The sequence below is a fragment of the Tenrec ecaudatus genome, chromosome 1, assembly GCF_050624435.1.
Source record: "Tenrec ecaudatus isolate mTenEca1 chromosome 1, mTenEca1.hap1, whole genome shotgun sequence".
NCBI classification, from domain to species: Eukaryota; Metazoa; Chordata; class Mammalia; order Afrosoricida; family Tenrecidae; genus Tenrec; species Tenrec ecaudatus.
The window spans coordinates 87603640-87617868 of record NC_134530.1 but is presented as its reverse complement, the minus strand read 5'-3'; positions in this window follow the sequence as shown (position 1 = coordinate 87617868).

Sequence of the window (14229 nt, the reverse complement as noted above, 5' to 3'; positions counted from 1 at the left end):
AACCAGCTGCCACCCAAGATTGGACTAAACCTTCTGCCCTCCATGGGAGGAAAAAAAAAGAAAAAGAAAGAAAAATGCATACAGCACCACCCTCTAATAAGTCTATTCGGAACTTCTATGTGAGGCGTTTAAGAAAACGGAAAGGTTAATATATTCTAACTAGATGTTGGGTATAGAATGTCAGATCTGTCAAATTTCATTATAACTTGCTGCTCATTGGAAAAGATTTGATTTCTTTTGCCACTGTCCTACTATGTTCAAGTCACAGACTGCCAGCAGCAGCCCACTGAAGACCACAGGCTGGCAGCAAGTGGGCTCAAATGGGAAACCAGCCGCAAGCACCATCTGTTTCTGATTTCTAGCTGAGCCAAGATGTGCAGTGAAGTGCATTCCATTCACCAGGCCGGCTTCTCCCCTACTCAAGTTATTAGTGTTACAAGTGAAATTATCTTTTCCAAACAGCGGGGGAGCTATAATCCTTATGGAACAGGACTTTAACATAGTAGCAACACACACACACACACACACGCGCGCGCGCGCGCGCACACACACACCACACCATACCACACCACTCCAAACATTTAGATGTCTTTTGTTAAAGTTATGGGGAAAGCTGCTTGTAAATTTAATTACAGCCTTCATGGGGTTAATAAAGTATGTTTTATTAAGCACGATAACATCCGAGGGAGCGGCATATACATTGGCCTCATTTAGTGTAATTGAATGATCAAATATCTTTAGGATGCTTTTTGTGGGCATGGTTAAAAATGACAAGATGGATGTATTTAAACCATCTGAAAAATGGAAAGGCTTTCAGCAGCATGACGGGGTTTTAGGAATTATCAATGGGAGCCCTCACTTGACTGGCCCAAGGAGATAAACTCATACAAGTGTACAGTGCTGAAGTCGCCCAGCTGTTAAATCCCATTGGGACCAAAGGACTAGTGTGGCTGTGTACATGCAGGTGTGTGGGGGTTGAGGGGAGGGGAAGTTTGTAATAAGTTATATCTTTGTTGTCTCAAGTTGATCTGCCTACCTCAATGCCGCTGTAAAGGTGAGACTGATCGTTGTAGAAACAGGTGGAGGTAAAATGGCAAGACAGGTAGTTGCCAGTTGTCACGGAATCCACGCTAAATCATGGTGATGCCATGTATGTCAGAGTGTAACTATTCTCCATAATGTTTTCAGTGGTTGATTATTAGCACCATTATGATCATTTTTGAGAAAGGAAATAAACGCAACTTGGTATTGGGCACAGAAGTGCAGACCCACGCAGAAACCAGTGCTCTATCAATAATGATGCTATCAGCCCACCCAAGAAGACAGAAACTGAGTTACTAAGGAATGCCAAGAGGAAAAAGAAACATTCTTTGAAGTCCTATTCAGTTTACTCCGTTAGGGAAATGACATTATTTGGCTCTGTTCATAGTTCCACCATCTCCACTATCTGGGTAAGTTTAGCTTCAGTGTTATCCAGTTCTCTCATTGATTGTTCACTTTTCACTTGAGCAAGAGACAGTGTTGGCAATAAATCTAAATGGGATTCCAAATGTTTTCTTCAAAGGTGTGGCCTGTGGTTTTCATTCTGCCAGTTTCTGAGAATGCTACTTACTAGTGGCTGGTGAGACAGGTCCCTGGCCCCACTCTGCTGAACGTTGTTCCTCTGCGTCTTCGATTCCAAATCTAGACTCCTCGGCTATTGCTGTGAGGAAGGCTGCGTTCTAAAGACGATGGTCCAGTTTGACCTTTATGCTAGATAGCATTCTCTAGAGAAACAAAACCAGGACACTAATGACTTTATATATATTTATATAGATAGATATATAAAACACAAGAAGCAAACTGTTAATTAATCTACAGAGCAGTACACATGGCTAGTGCAACTCACTTCTGTGAGAGAGCTAATACACTGGCAGTCCTTCAAGTCCTGAGGGCTGCCAGGTAGTCCTTTGTAGAGCAATTCAGGCTATCTGGCCACAGGCAGCAAAGAGCAAGGCAGGTCACCAACAGTCAGCCAGATGACAGGCCCGACAGTCCCTAACTCAAACAACGTACACTCCAGTAGCGTGGCAAAGCCAGTCTTGAAGGAACCTCAAACTACAGTGGCACAGTCCATGGGTTAGGTGTTCCAAAGGTAGTGTAACTTTCAAATTGAGGCAAAGAACAAACTAAGACAGCTGCACACTGGTCTGATAATCAAAGAGCAAGAGACAAGAAAGGTGAGGCTCACTGAGCCATTTATCGCTCTGTCTTTCAATTAATCCCATATGTGTTCATTGGTCATGTTGGCACAATATAAAGGACTTGTCCCTAAGGAGATGCTGCTCTGCTCTCCTGAGTCCCTGTTGGAAATACTTTTCCAATATTGTGTTAGTCTGGGTACTTTAGAGAAACAAATCCACAGAAATTCATGTATAAGAGAGTGTGATGCTGACCAATCCCTAAGATAACTTCCTCTAAACTAGTGGTTCTCAACCTTCCTAATGCCGTGACCCTTTAAAACAGTTCCTCATGGTTTGGTGACCCCCATCATAAAATTATTTTTGTTGCTACTTCACAACTGTAACTTTGCTACTGTTATGAATCGTAATGTAAATATCTGATATGCAGGATGCATTTTCATTGTGACAAATTGAACATAATAAAAGCATAGTAATTAATCACAAAACAATATGTAATTATATATTATGCAATATTTATTTCTAATTACAAATAAGTTAAATTTTGTCTTGAAGTGTGGTGTAGAATGGGTAACAGTCTCAATATAACAACAGTAAGCTACATTTTGTGACAGTATGCGTAAAAAGCAAACATCAGTGGGAAGGCTGGGATAGCTTCTTTCTCTCCAGATCAGTGTATGTGCATGTGAGCGGACCTGACTAGAGACGGATAGAGGAGTGAGTGGGGTAGCGGTTCCTAAGACCATCAGAAATATGTGTTTTCTGATGGTCTTAGGTGACCCCTGTGAAAGAATTGTTTGACCCCCAAAGGGGTCATGACCCACAGGCTGAGAATCACTGCTCTAGACTATGTCTAGAGGCTCCTACCTTTTCATTGGATAGGAGTAGCAATTATTATGGATAGAAGAGCCATATTAAGCAATTTCACTTGACCAAAGTCACCCAGGTTCTCCATTGAGTGAGAGATATAGCAAGAGTAGATGTCAAAACTCAAACTCAGCCCAATTCATTGTTTTTTAGTTGATTCCAACTCGTGATGCCCCTTAGAACAGAGTAGAACTGCCCCTGAGGCTTTCCAAGACTGTAGATCTTAACAAGAGCAGATCGCCTTGTCTTTCTCCCATAGGGCAGCTGGCGGGTTTGAACTGTTCACCTTGCTGTTAGAAATCCAATGTGCAACCCACTACTCTACCAGGGTTCCTATTAATCAATGTTATGAGCCTGAAGTTAGAAAAAGTCCCTAGCCATTGTGTGACATACTCAGGATAAACATAAAGAGCTAAGACCTGCCCTCACGGACCTGCCCAGCTCCAGCTGGGGAACGGAAGCCCCCAAGAATTTCTTCTTCCCAGTGATGGAGCCATGGTGCGGTTCTAGCCTTGGTTCTTCCACATACTTACTCCATGGTTTGGGGTTTCCATCTCCAGTCGGTGGCTTTGTCTGTAAAACAGGGAGACAATGGCTGATTTTTAGAGACTGTTGTTAGAATGTAACAAGTTAACACACATAAAATGATGAAGGGCAACTGCCTTGTGGAACTGCTCAGGCCCTGGTTTCCACCCTCTCTAGTTATTTCTTGAAGATTCCAGAGGCTTCTCCTCATGGTGAGAGGCCCAGAGGGCCCCGGGCAGCTGTGGCCTCTGTCCACATCTGCAGACTCGCACGCACCACAGGGTTCCTGAGGGCAAGCCTGCAGAGGGCGCTGCACACAGGTATGTGTCAGGAGGCGTCTCATGTTTACTTTTGGGTCATAGTAATTGAGAGGCTAACTTTGGGCAAATACAGTGCTTTTTCCCTTTTCTAGGCAGAAAATCCACTACCATACCGTCGATTATAGGGGTTTGTGCAGGGTTTCCACCGCTCGAAGCCTTTATGGGAGTAGTTTGCCTCGTCTCCCTCATGGAAAGGGATTGGTGTGTTTGAAGTGCTCAGTTTGTGGGTAGCAGTGCAATGCTCAATCTGAGGGCAACACCAGGGCTCCTAATGAAGACTTTCTCGCTTCCACCGGGGCAAAGCGGCCTCCTAGTGGTATTCCAAGACAGTAACTGTTTATGAGAGGAGAAAGCCTAGTCTTTCTCTCGTGGAGCTGCTGGTGGTTTTGAACTGCGGGCCATGGGAATCACAGCCCAACATGCTCCCACTCCACCGCAGGGCTCCCATGAAGACTTACTAGGTATTTGTAAAAACTTGAAAACCACAACAAGAAAAAATTCAATTGCTTTAAAATTGCTGTAAAATAAATTTACTTAAAACGAAGAAGGGGAGGGGCATGAGAAGAATCTGTCTTGCCGAGTAAGAAAAGTGAGGTAGAGCAAACGGAAGAGAATGGCCTGAAGTCACCCAGCAAATTAGTGGCAGAGACAGGGCTTCGGTCAGGGGTGGGATTCACATCATTTAACAACCAGGTCTCTGCCTTTATGGCCCTTTTAAGTAGAAAAACATGATATGCTGAAAGGTAGTTTATTACTTAATACAGTTAGAAAGATTAAAGAGGTATATAAGCTGTATTTTAAGAGTTTTAAAATATTAATGAAAAAATATTAAATAACATCTGACAAAAAAACCCGTTATTTAAGATATTTCCATATTACTTCTTAATTGGCATCCTCACTTGCAATATTCTTTGCTTTAATTCAAGTATGTATCCTTAACCATCTTTTCACTGTCAGAGTTGAGTCCTATTTCTTTAGAGCAGCGGTTCTCAACCTGTGGGTCACGACCCTTTTGGTTGGGTTGAATGACCCTTTCACATGGGTCATCCGATTCATAACAGTAGCAAAATTACAGTTATGGAGTAGCCACGAAAATAATTTTTATGGTTTGGCGTCACCACAACATGAGGAAGTGTATTAAAGGGTCGCAGCATGGGGAAGGTTGAGAACCGCTGCTAGAGGTAGGCCAATTGGATAATAGCCATTGTGTTTGATATATAGTATTAGAAACAGGGGACTTCTCTCTGAACGCATTCTGCTCATCTTTGGAAACCTCCTTTCTGCTTCTGCTGAACTTAATGCAACTGCTCTGAAAATATTTTTAGCTCTTTGAACACTTTCGGCAATTGTATAATTCACTCATAATATCTTGTGGGAATTTGGGATGTAACACAAAGCTGAAATAAATGACAGTGTATCACCCTTTTGTTGTTTGGGACATTTTTGCTTTACGTTATATATTTGTTTATTGAAGTAACAAGCCCCAAACTCCAAACCAAGCTCACTGCCATTGAGTCGATGCCAACTCATAGTGACCCTACAGCTATGAGTGATTGGCTGTTTTGAACTGTGGACCTGGTGAATTGCAGCCCACTATAGAAATACTATGCCACCAAGCTCCCTTAAAAAGCACAAAGGAATAAAATGTAACATTTCATCAAAAGTATAATGAGTTTTATGAAGTGAATAAGTAAATATTCCTAGCATAGTTCCAATTTTTTATACCTACGGATGGAATGAACATTGTAATCGGTGCTTAGAATATGCTGCTGCGTAGATGAATGTCAAACAGAGTAAGGGTTGCAAATTTGTGATTTCCACATCTACGTTGTCATCAGAACCCTTGATTGTAAGTGCTAAACTCAACAAAAAATTATACATCAGTTCTGCCAAACTGGTGGGAATCAGCTGAATCTTACCACCGGCGTCAGCCTCAATAGCTTACATTTCAGTTTGTATCTCTTCGTCTCTGCCATGATACCAATTGTTTCATAGTGGTGGAAGAGCTGTGTCTTTAACTCAGAGGTTCAGCTGGTTTTGGACACATACAATCCTGAACAGTTGGTCTCTTTAATGATTGTATCCCACAGGCAGTCCCTGGGTTAGGAACATCTGACTTTTGCACAACTAATGCTTGCCTTTTAATGTTACGCAAATTTGCACTTATTTGAAATGATGGAACAAACTACTGCTCACAACACATTCTTCATCGTAATCACCCTTACTTGCTCCAAGTGCTGCCGTGAAATCATTGAAAAGGTTTCAAGCCTTTTCTTGGGCTGAAAACCCAAACGTACTACTGAGTTGATTTCAGCTCATAGTAACTACAGAACAGAGCAGAGCTGCCCCTTTGGGGTTCCAAGGCCGTAATTCTTTAGGGGATCACATGGCTCCTTTTTCTCCTGAAGAGTGCCAAGTGGATTTGAAGTTACCAGCAGTTAACCAGCCCGACTTGCAATCCACAACATCACTTGACCTCATTCATTGCATTAAAATAAAGTCCCATAAGAACCATATGCATCTCTTTCCACTTCCTGAAACTTCAACTGAAAGCCACACTTAGGATGAATCTCATTGGGAACCGAGGGCTGGCTATACCTAAAACTGGCCAAGAATTGTACACATCTTTGTGGACCTCAATAGAGGCCACCTAATTTTCAGGTAGATTCCCTGAAAGTAAATTTAGAGAGTGAATATTTATGTGTAGGGTGTTAATCAGGAATGCTCTCAGGTTCAACATCTGCAGGAAATTAGGAAGGATAATTAGGGAGAGGGGAGAAGGTTAAAGATCGGTGTAGCCACAGCAAAAACCCAGCTAATCCTTCTTTCGCACACTTCAGACTGTGAGATGGCTTGCTGACCTGTCCAAACTCGGTGTGTGTTGCCCTGCAGTGACTAGTCTCTGGACGTAGCTCTTCCTGGGAAAGAGGAGACACCTCAACCAAGCCCACTCTTCAACTCAAGATGAAATCCAGAAGGGTTTTTATGTGAGAGCTATCAACCACCAATATTCCCCGTAGCTAGCGAGGAGTCTTGGTGGTATGTCGCAGGATTGTCCTCTGTGCAGAGACATTAGATGGGTAGTGGTTATGTGTTGGGTTTTTAACTGCAAGGTCGTCATTTCAAACCCACCAACCACCCCAGTGGAGAAAGGTGAGACTTTCTGCTCTGTAATATTTACAGCCCCAGAAACTCAGGTGGCTTTACCTTGCCTATTATGATTGACATGGGTCAAAATCAACAAAGTGGCAGTAATTTTTTTCAGACCAAGCTAGTGACAAGCTTGGACCTGGATCCATTAGTTGCAACCCTGAGCTCTAAGCATTCTGGAATAGCAGGGGGGTGCTGTACTGCCCTTTTGGAGAAGAATCTGCCTGGACTCCAGGTCCTGCTACTTGGCAGTCTCCAGTATTCTCGGTGTACTCCGGCAGCACATGGCACTCCTGGCTTTCCTTGGTGCTGTCTAGTCTTTCTAGTAGAAGGAGAAACCTTGATGGTTCAGAGATAACAGGGAAAGGGAAAAGGTGGGCAAGCCACTCACAGGTCCAATATGCATGGTGATGGGCCTGGGAGATGCTGTTGGAGAAACGAAAGGGACGTCTGGCTTAACGGAGGAATGATGGCACAGGTGGGTGAAGTAGATTTCTGCAAGAAGTGTTAGTGGAGATTGACTTGGAAGATGAACTGGAGTATGGCAGACAAAGGCTCCCAGGTTCAGGGCGAAATCAGCCTTGGTCAGAGCATCTCAAGTAGATGGGCTAACAGGCTCCTGAAGGGAGGCTAGTAACCCTAGAGATTCCCACATCTCCTGCTCATTCTTCCATAGATGCAGTCCGCTCCCTGTTGTTATAGAACCCATTGGCAAAGAATTGTTTTTAAATTTTAAATGGTGGAAAATTAAAATGTAATACTAGTTTATCATGACATACAAATGACATGAAATTTAAATCTTAGTGTCCGCATTATTTGTTGAAGCCCAGCCATGCTCACCTATTGGTGTAGTGTCTAGGGTTGCCTTTGCAACCTAACGACAGAGTTGGGTAGTTAGGACAGACTCTATAGCTTGCCAAACCTGAAACTATTACTAGCTGGCCCTTTACAGGCACCTGCTTGCTGACTCCCGGCCCATTGGGTAGGGCTCAGGACTTGAAGTCCAACAGGATTGCATTCAAAGCCTGCCTCTTTAGCCTCTGGCCTCTAGCTGTGTCACCTTCAGCAGAGATCTCCGATGCTCTCTACATAAATTTGTTCATTTGTAAAATGATAATAATACTTTACAGGCTTTCTGTGCAGATTAAGGGAGACACTGTCAGATAAAGCTCCTGGGAATAGCCAGTCCTGAAGTACTGGGTATATGTTATTTGTTAAAAATAGTTAATGACAATTTCAAGCATTTGGAGCTATTAATAGCATTTGTGATGAGAAAATGATGATAACAGTGTGAACTGTTATGCTCATTGCCATAATGACTGCTTTGGGAATTATCAGTTAAGAAAGTATTTTCTGTTAAACTATCAATGGGGAGAGTAGTGCTTGTGGGTGAAAGCAGAAAGCTGTGAGAAAACGGAGACAAGCTGTTGGCAGAAGTCCTCAAGAACATTGTAATGATTATAGCGAAAATTGATGGAGTGCCTGAAAATTCTAGGCATGCGTTGTCTCTGCTGATCCTACTTCAAGTCAAGGAGGTCGCTGCTATTGTCATCCGCGTTTTACAGAAAAGGAGGCCTCGCCTTAGAAAAAGAGGGAAGTAAATTAATGTTAAGTTATATACCCAGTAGGAGTCAGACCCATGTGAGATAGTTATGGTTTATTGTGCCAACCTGGCCGATAAACACATGTGGGGTTAATGACTCAGTGAGCTTCGCCTTTCGAGTTCTCGGGTCTCTTGCTTTCTGATGGTCGGACCAGGGTGCAGCTGCCTTAGCCAGTTCCCTGCTTCAGCTGGCAAGGCTCACTTCCTGCAAAACATCCCCGAGGAGAAGCCACATGGACCTATCCCGATGCAGCCCTGGGTGCTGGAGCAGCCATGTGGAGACCCCTGCCAGCATTGAGATGTTTACACCGTCACTGACTTGGCTTTCCTCTTGTAGTCGGCATCACAGTGTGTGTTTTGTGAGAGAGAGGAAGACTGTGTGGATTGGTGTTGGACATATGGGTTAATGTTGGACTTGTGGGCTTGGGCTGCACTGGGTTGGGATGTTTACTTGATGTGCACTTACCCTTTATATAAAACTCTTTCTTATACATATGAATTTCTGTGGATTTGTTTCCCTAGTTTACCCAGACTAACACACCATGACTTGATTTTAAGATACTTTGTTGCCAATGTTTCTGTCATAAACAGTGCCTTTTAGAAGCAGTTTCAGAGGAAGGCCAGGGGTCCGAGTTTCAGGACTCAGACTTCCTGGTGATTGGCACATTGGAGCTTCACTGTGAGTCATCCCCGTAGAAAAATCAAATAAGAAAAAATGTTGTTGCAGCTTGATGTCTGATCATAGAATAAGATTTAAACATGACCAATACAAATAAATCCCCATGAAACAAATAAACAAAAATGCTGTTACTACTCTCGAATCCCCTCACAGAGGCATCTAATGAGAACCACAGCCTAGGTTATTCTATACAAGTTGTCCTCCTAGCTCGGTCCTGCGTGCATTTCTTCATCACACGAGTGTGGGGATGTGGGGAGGGCTGAGGTGGAAGTGGTCAAATGAGAGGTGGGATAAAGTGTTGTCAAATAAAATGAATTAAATTTTGTGCGTCTTCACTTATTATGTATTTCCATGGGGATGTGCTAAAAAAACGATTCTGTTTTACTAGACATTTGCATCCAATGGTGCTAATTTGGTGATTATATGGGTATATGCATTTATCTATTAAAAATCGGGTAGGAATATATCAGGGTATTCAGTAGTTGCTTGCCTCTGAGTGAAGGAAGTAACAAATGATAAGTAATCGTCTTATTTGTTTTATATGCTTCCTTCTATTTTCATAATTTTAAACAATGTTTATGTAATTGCATATAAATGGAGAAATATCACACACACACACACACACGAGATTCATCTCCAGGGCAAAGTTCTCTCTCTGTTGGCTCTGGGGGAAGGGACTTGTTTCTTCAGCTTCCATTCCTTGGCTCCCCGGTGGTCTTCAAGTGAGGTTATTGCCTTAATTGGTTTTGTATCTAAAAAATGATTAACTAAAGGCACACCCAATAGGCCTTATGAACATAACAAATGAAACCTATTTGGAGACGGGATTATAATCACCGACATCAAATTTAATATTTACAATATATATTTTGGGGGGGCATAGCCACAATTTAATCTATTAAAGTAATAAAAGACTTAACAATCATTCAATTCTTTGACTGCTGGTATACCACCGTAAATGTGGATCAACACAAATATGTTTTATTTGAATTAGTGAACAAAATTAGGAAAAATATTTTCATAGCATAACTGCTCTAAAGCATACTATGTCGCTATGAAAGAAAACATTTGCAAATGGAAAATGTTTATGCTAGAATGTTATGTGAAAAAAGCAGGATACACAACAAACATACAGAATGAGTGTAGTTCATTGAAAAGCCAACAATCTATTCATTAAAAGACAGAAAGGAAACCATTCAAGTGTTCATGGTTGTGTATATAATTGGTGAGATTATGAATTTCTCTTTTTCTGCTACTCTCTGTAATTTCAAAAGTTCCCCTTAATGAACGGGTGTGATTTCTATAACAAAAACAAATAGAGAAAATCTATTGAAATTGGAATTTTTTGTTGACTGATGATTAGCCTTAAACATCCCCTCCTTCTGTAGCCCACCCCCTGGCATATTCATTATGTAGGTTTGACTTTCTGGATATTTCCAAGATTAGTCACAGAACCTTATGAAAATCTATAGAACAGTAAACTGTGAATCAGGAGACCTGGGTTCTAGCTAGGGCCATGCTTTCAACTCCAGACAAATCTGTTTTCCTCAGTTCGTTCTTGTAAAATGAGCAGCTTGGATCAGTTCTGAGTTTTGGGGGATGAGAAAGGGAGATCTGCCTGGGAATGTGTATAGACATAAATCTGAACCCCTCCCCATAACTCAATCGCAACTCACACAGTTCTACTCTCAGGGTTTCTCTTTACGTTTACTGGAAATTTTAAATGAAGATTCAAGTTTCAAAACCACTGGCCTGGATGAGCTAGCTCGTCTGTCTCCTAATTACCTACTTTTGAAAGTCACTGCTGCTCCCAGCTCTCAGTAAGGAAGCAGAACTTTCTCTCAACATGCTCAGATGTGCACAGACACATGCCTGTCATTCTTGTCTCCCTACCTCTCTCGTATTTCTTATCTTCATACCCCTTCAAAGTGCCCCATCCCTCAGCCTCCCCAACTACTATGTCCTGAGGTTCCATGAGTAGGTTTAGCACCACTTTTAGATCTACATAGAGGAGGCCTTGTGATGCAGTGGCTAGATGTTGTACAGATAACCACAAGCTTAGTAGTTTGAAACAGCCAAATCCTCCGCAGGAGAAAGTCTGTTCTTTCTACTCCCAAAGAGAGTGACAGTCTCAGAAACCCTCAAGGGAAGTTCTACCCTGTCCTAGAGGGTCACTTTGAGTTGGAATCAACTCAATAGCAGGGAGTTTGGAATGAGTTTTTAGACTAAAGCCAGAGCCCCTGGGTCATGCAAACAGCTAAGTGGTGAAGTGGTGCTGGGCTGCTCAACACCTTTGGGAGGTCTAATGATCCAGAACTGCCTTAGGGATCATTTCTGAAAAATCACCCATTAAAAAATTGTATGAATCACTATTCTGACACATGTGGGGTTGCCTAGATATGCAATGACTTGATAGCAACTGTTTTTTTTAAGACTCAAGCAAGAGGACCTTCTGCCCTGGGGTTCCTGTATTAGGGATCTTTTCATCTCAAAACACACGCAAGACAGTCACTCAAAAAATATACAGAGATTTCTGTCACTCAGGATCTGGGGTTGAAGGAAGGCACATACATCCTCTAACCCTCAGTGTTAGCTTTTATACCTAACCGTTTTCAGCCCCCAAGGGACAGTTTCTCACAACGCTTGTCCTATGTCCCCAAGACATACTGTAACACATTGTGGGTTGTGTACTATTGAGGAGGGGGCTTTTTGAAGAGCAGAGACACTTTGGTAAGGGACAAGGCAAAGTAGATGCTAGACAAATCTTTATTTCCAGGTCGCTTGGGCGTGAGTGCTTTTGCTGAGTGAAGAGTTGCTGCCCAGAGTGAAGAGTTCATTTTCTTCTTTGTCTTATAGTACCATCTTGGAGACACACGTGAACTCGCATGACATTTATAACTGGTAAATATGACAGATGAACATTTTATAATAAAAAATCTCAAATATTTAAATAAGTCTAGAAGTTATATGTGTGAAGTTTATGCTGGTATTTACATTACTGCATAACCTGGATATTCTTTTAAAAGTGAAAATAATGATGAAAAGATTAGATGATGATATTAAAATACTTTATAATGTTTTTATTTTAAGTGACCATAGATAATAAGCAATCTCATTCTAATTTGTATTTTCCCTAAATATAATAATTTTATTGACATTTTCTACTTATTCTTGAGTTATGTTTAACTAAATTAATGAGAGTTTAGCTAAAAATTACAGTGACAAAAAGTTTGTATAATTTAGCATTACTAGTAAACAAACCCCATTTATCATAATCTTGGCTATACTGGCATAATTAAAGATTTTGTCAAAATAAAGGTGAGAAAAACAACTTTGTGAAATTAATATGCAATGATTGAGCACCCAGCTGCTAACACAAAGGTCAGAGGTTCAAACCTACCAGCTATTCTGCAGGAGAAAGATGTGGCTCTCTGCTTCAGGAAAGGTTTGCAGCTTTGAAATGGTACCTCAGTTCGACTCTGTCCTATAGGGTCACTCTGAGTCTGAACCGACTCACTAGAAAGGGGCATTGGTCTTTAATTAATACATTATGTTTCTATATTTCAGTACTGAAGCAAACATCAACCATCTATCAGTAGAATACCCAAACATGTGCAATAAGAATTACATTCCATTATCTTTGATAGTTTTCACATTTCCTGTCATATAATGTTCATAGCTTTACTAATTTTAGATTTTGGTTGCTTTCAAGTGTATCTGTCAAGGTAAGAAGGAGGAATATATATTATTTAACAGGTCACTAGCTTGATAGGACTCTGAAATACTTAGGGATATGGCAGATGGGTCTCTAGCTGTAGCTTCTGGACCAGCTTGAATAGGTGACACTTTGTACCACGGTGACATTTGCAGAGTGAATGAGCAGGTGCCGGGGGAACTATTTGGAGAGTGCACCAGAAACACAGAGCTTGGTCCAAGGAGGGCAGGGTAGGGAGACATTTGTTTCCTGACAGGGTGTCCTTGGATTGAAGGGTGTCTATCTTCACTCATATCTGACCCTCTGTTCCTTTTGGCCTCAAGAGAGCTGCAGGGTGACTGTCATATCATGGAAGCATTTTAATAGCTTCATTACTGTTTGAAATATTGGGTTTGAAAAATTGTGATTGGTATCCATATCAACTCATCGTTTAAAAAACATGGTGGAGCACACAGGGGCAAGGGGGGTTATAGAAACTTAATGTACATAAAAACACCTTGAGGAATAAGTCACTGGGACAGGCAGCTCAGGAATCCTGGTCTCAGGGTATACTGAAGCGAATTGGCATAACATAGTTCACAAAGACTCTATTCTACATCCTACTTTGGTGCGCAGCTTCTAGGGTCTTAACTTGTGGATCACCCTCTAAGGTGTAACTGTTGAGCGCTCCTTTTCCAGAAGAAAGAAGAGTGAGGAAAATCAAAGACACATGTTAAAAGAAGTCTAATGGACTAATGGACTAGATGGTGCCTGGCTACCACTCCCAGATTCTGGATAGAATGCGAGAGAAATGTGGAACAAAAGTAAAAATCACAAAACGAATGGGCTACTGATTGCATCAAAACTAGTGGAATCCCTGCGACTATTGGCATTATGTCTGGAAATGAACTCACCCCACAGCTCAATTTTCAGCCAAACAGTAGACAGGTCTCAAAAGGGAACAATAACACGAGGGAGGTAGGCTCACCGTAGGGTAATCAATCATTTGAAATTTAAAAGGGCAGCATCTACCCAAGGACAGAGTTCAAAATAGGAAAGAAGGAATGGAAACAGGAACACAGAGAGGATGTGGGAGGACGGATGTTACATCGTGGAGATTGGAATCAATGAGATGAGACAAAGTGTGTATGGATTGTTGGATGGAAAACTGACAATCAGCTCTGTAAACCTTCAGTTCATGATAAAAAGTT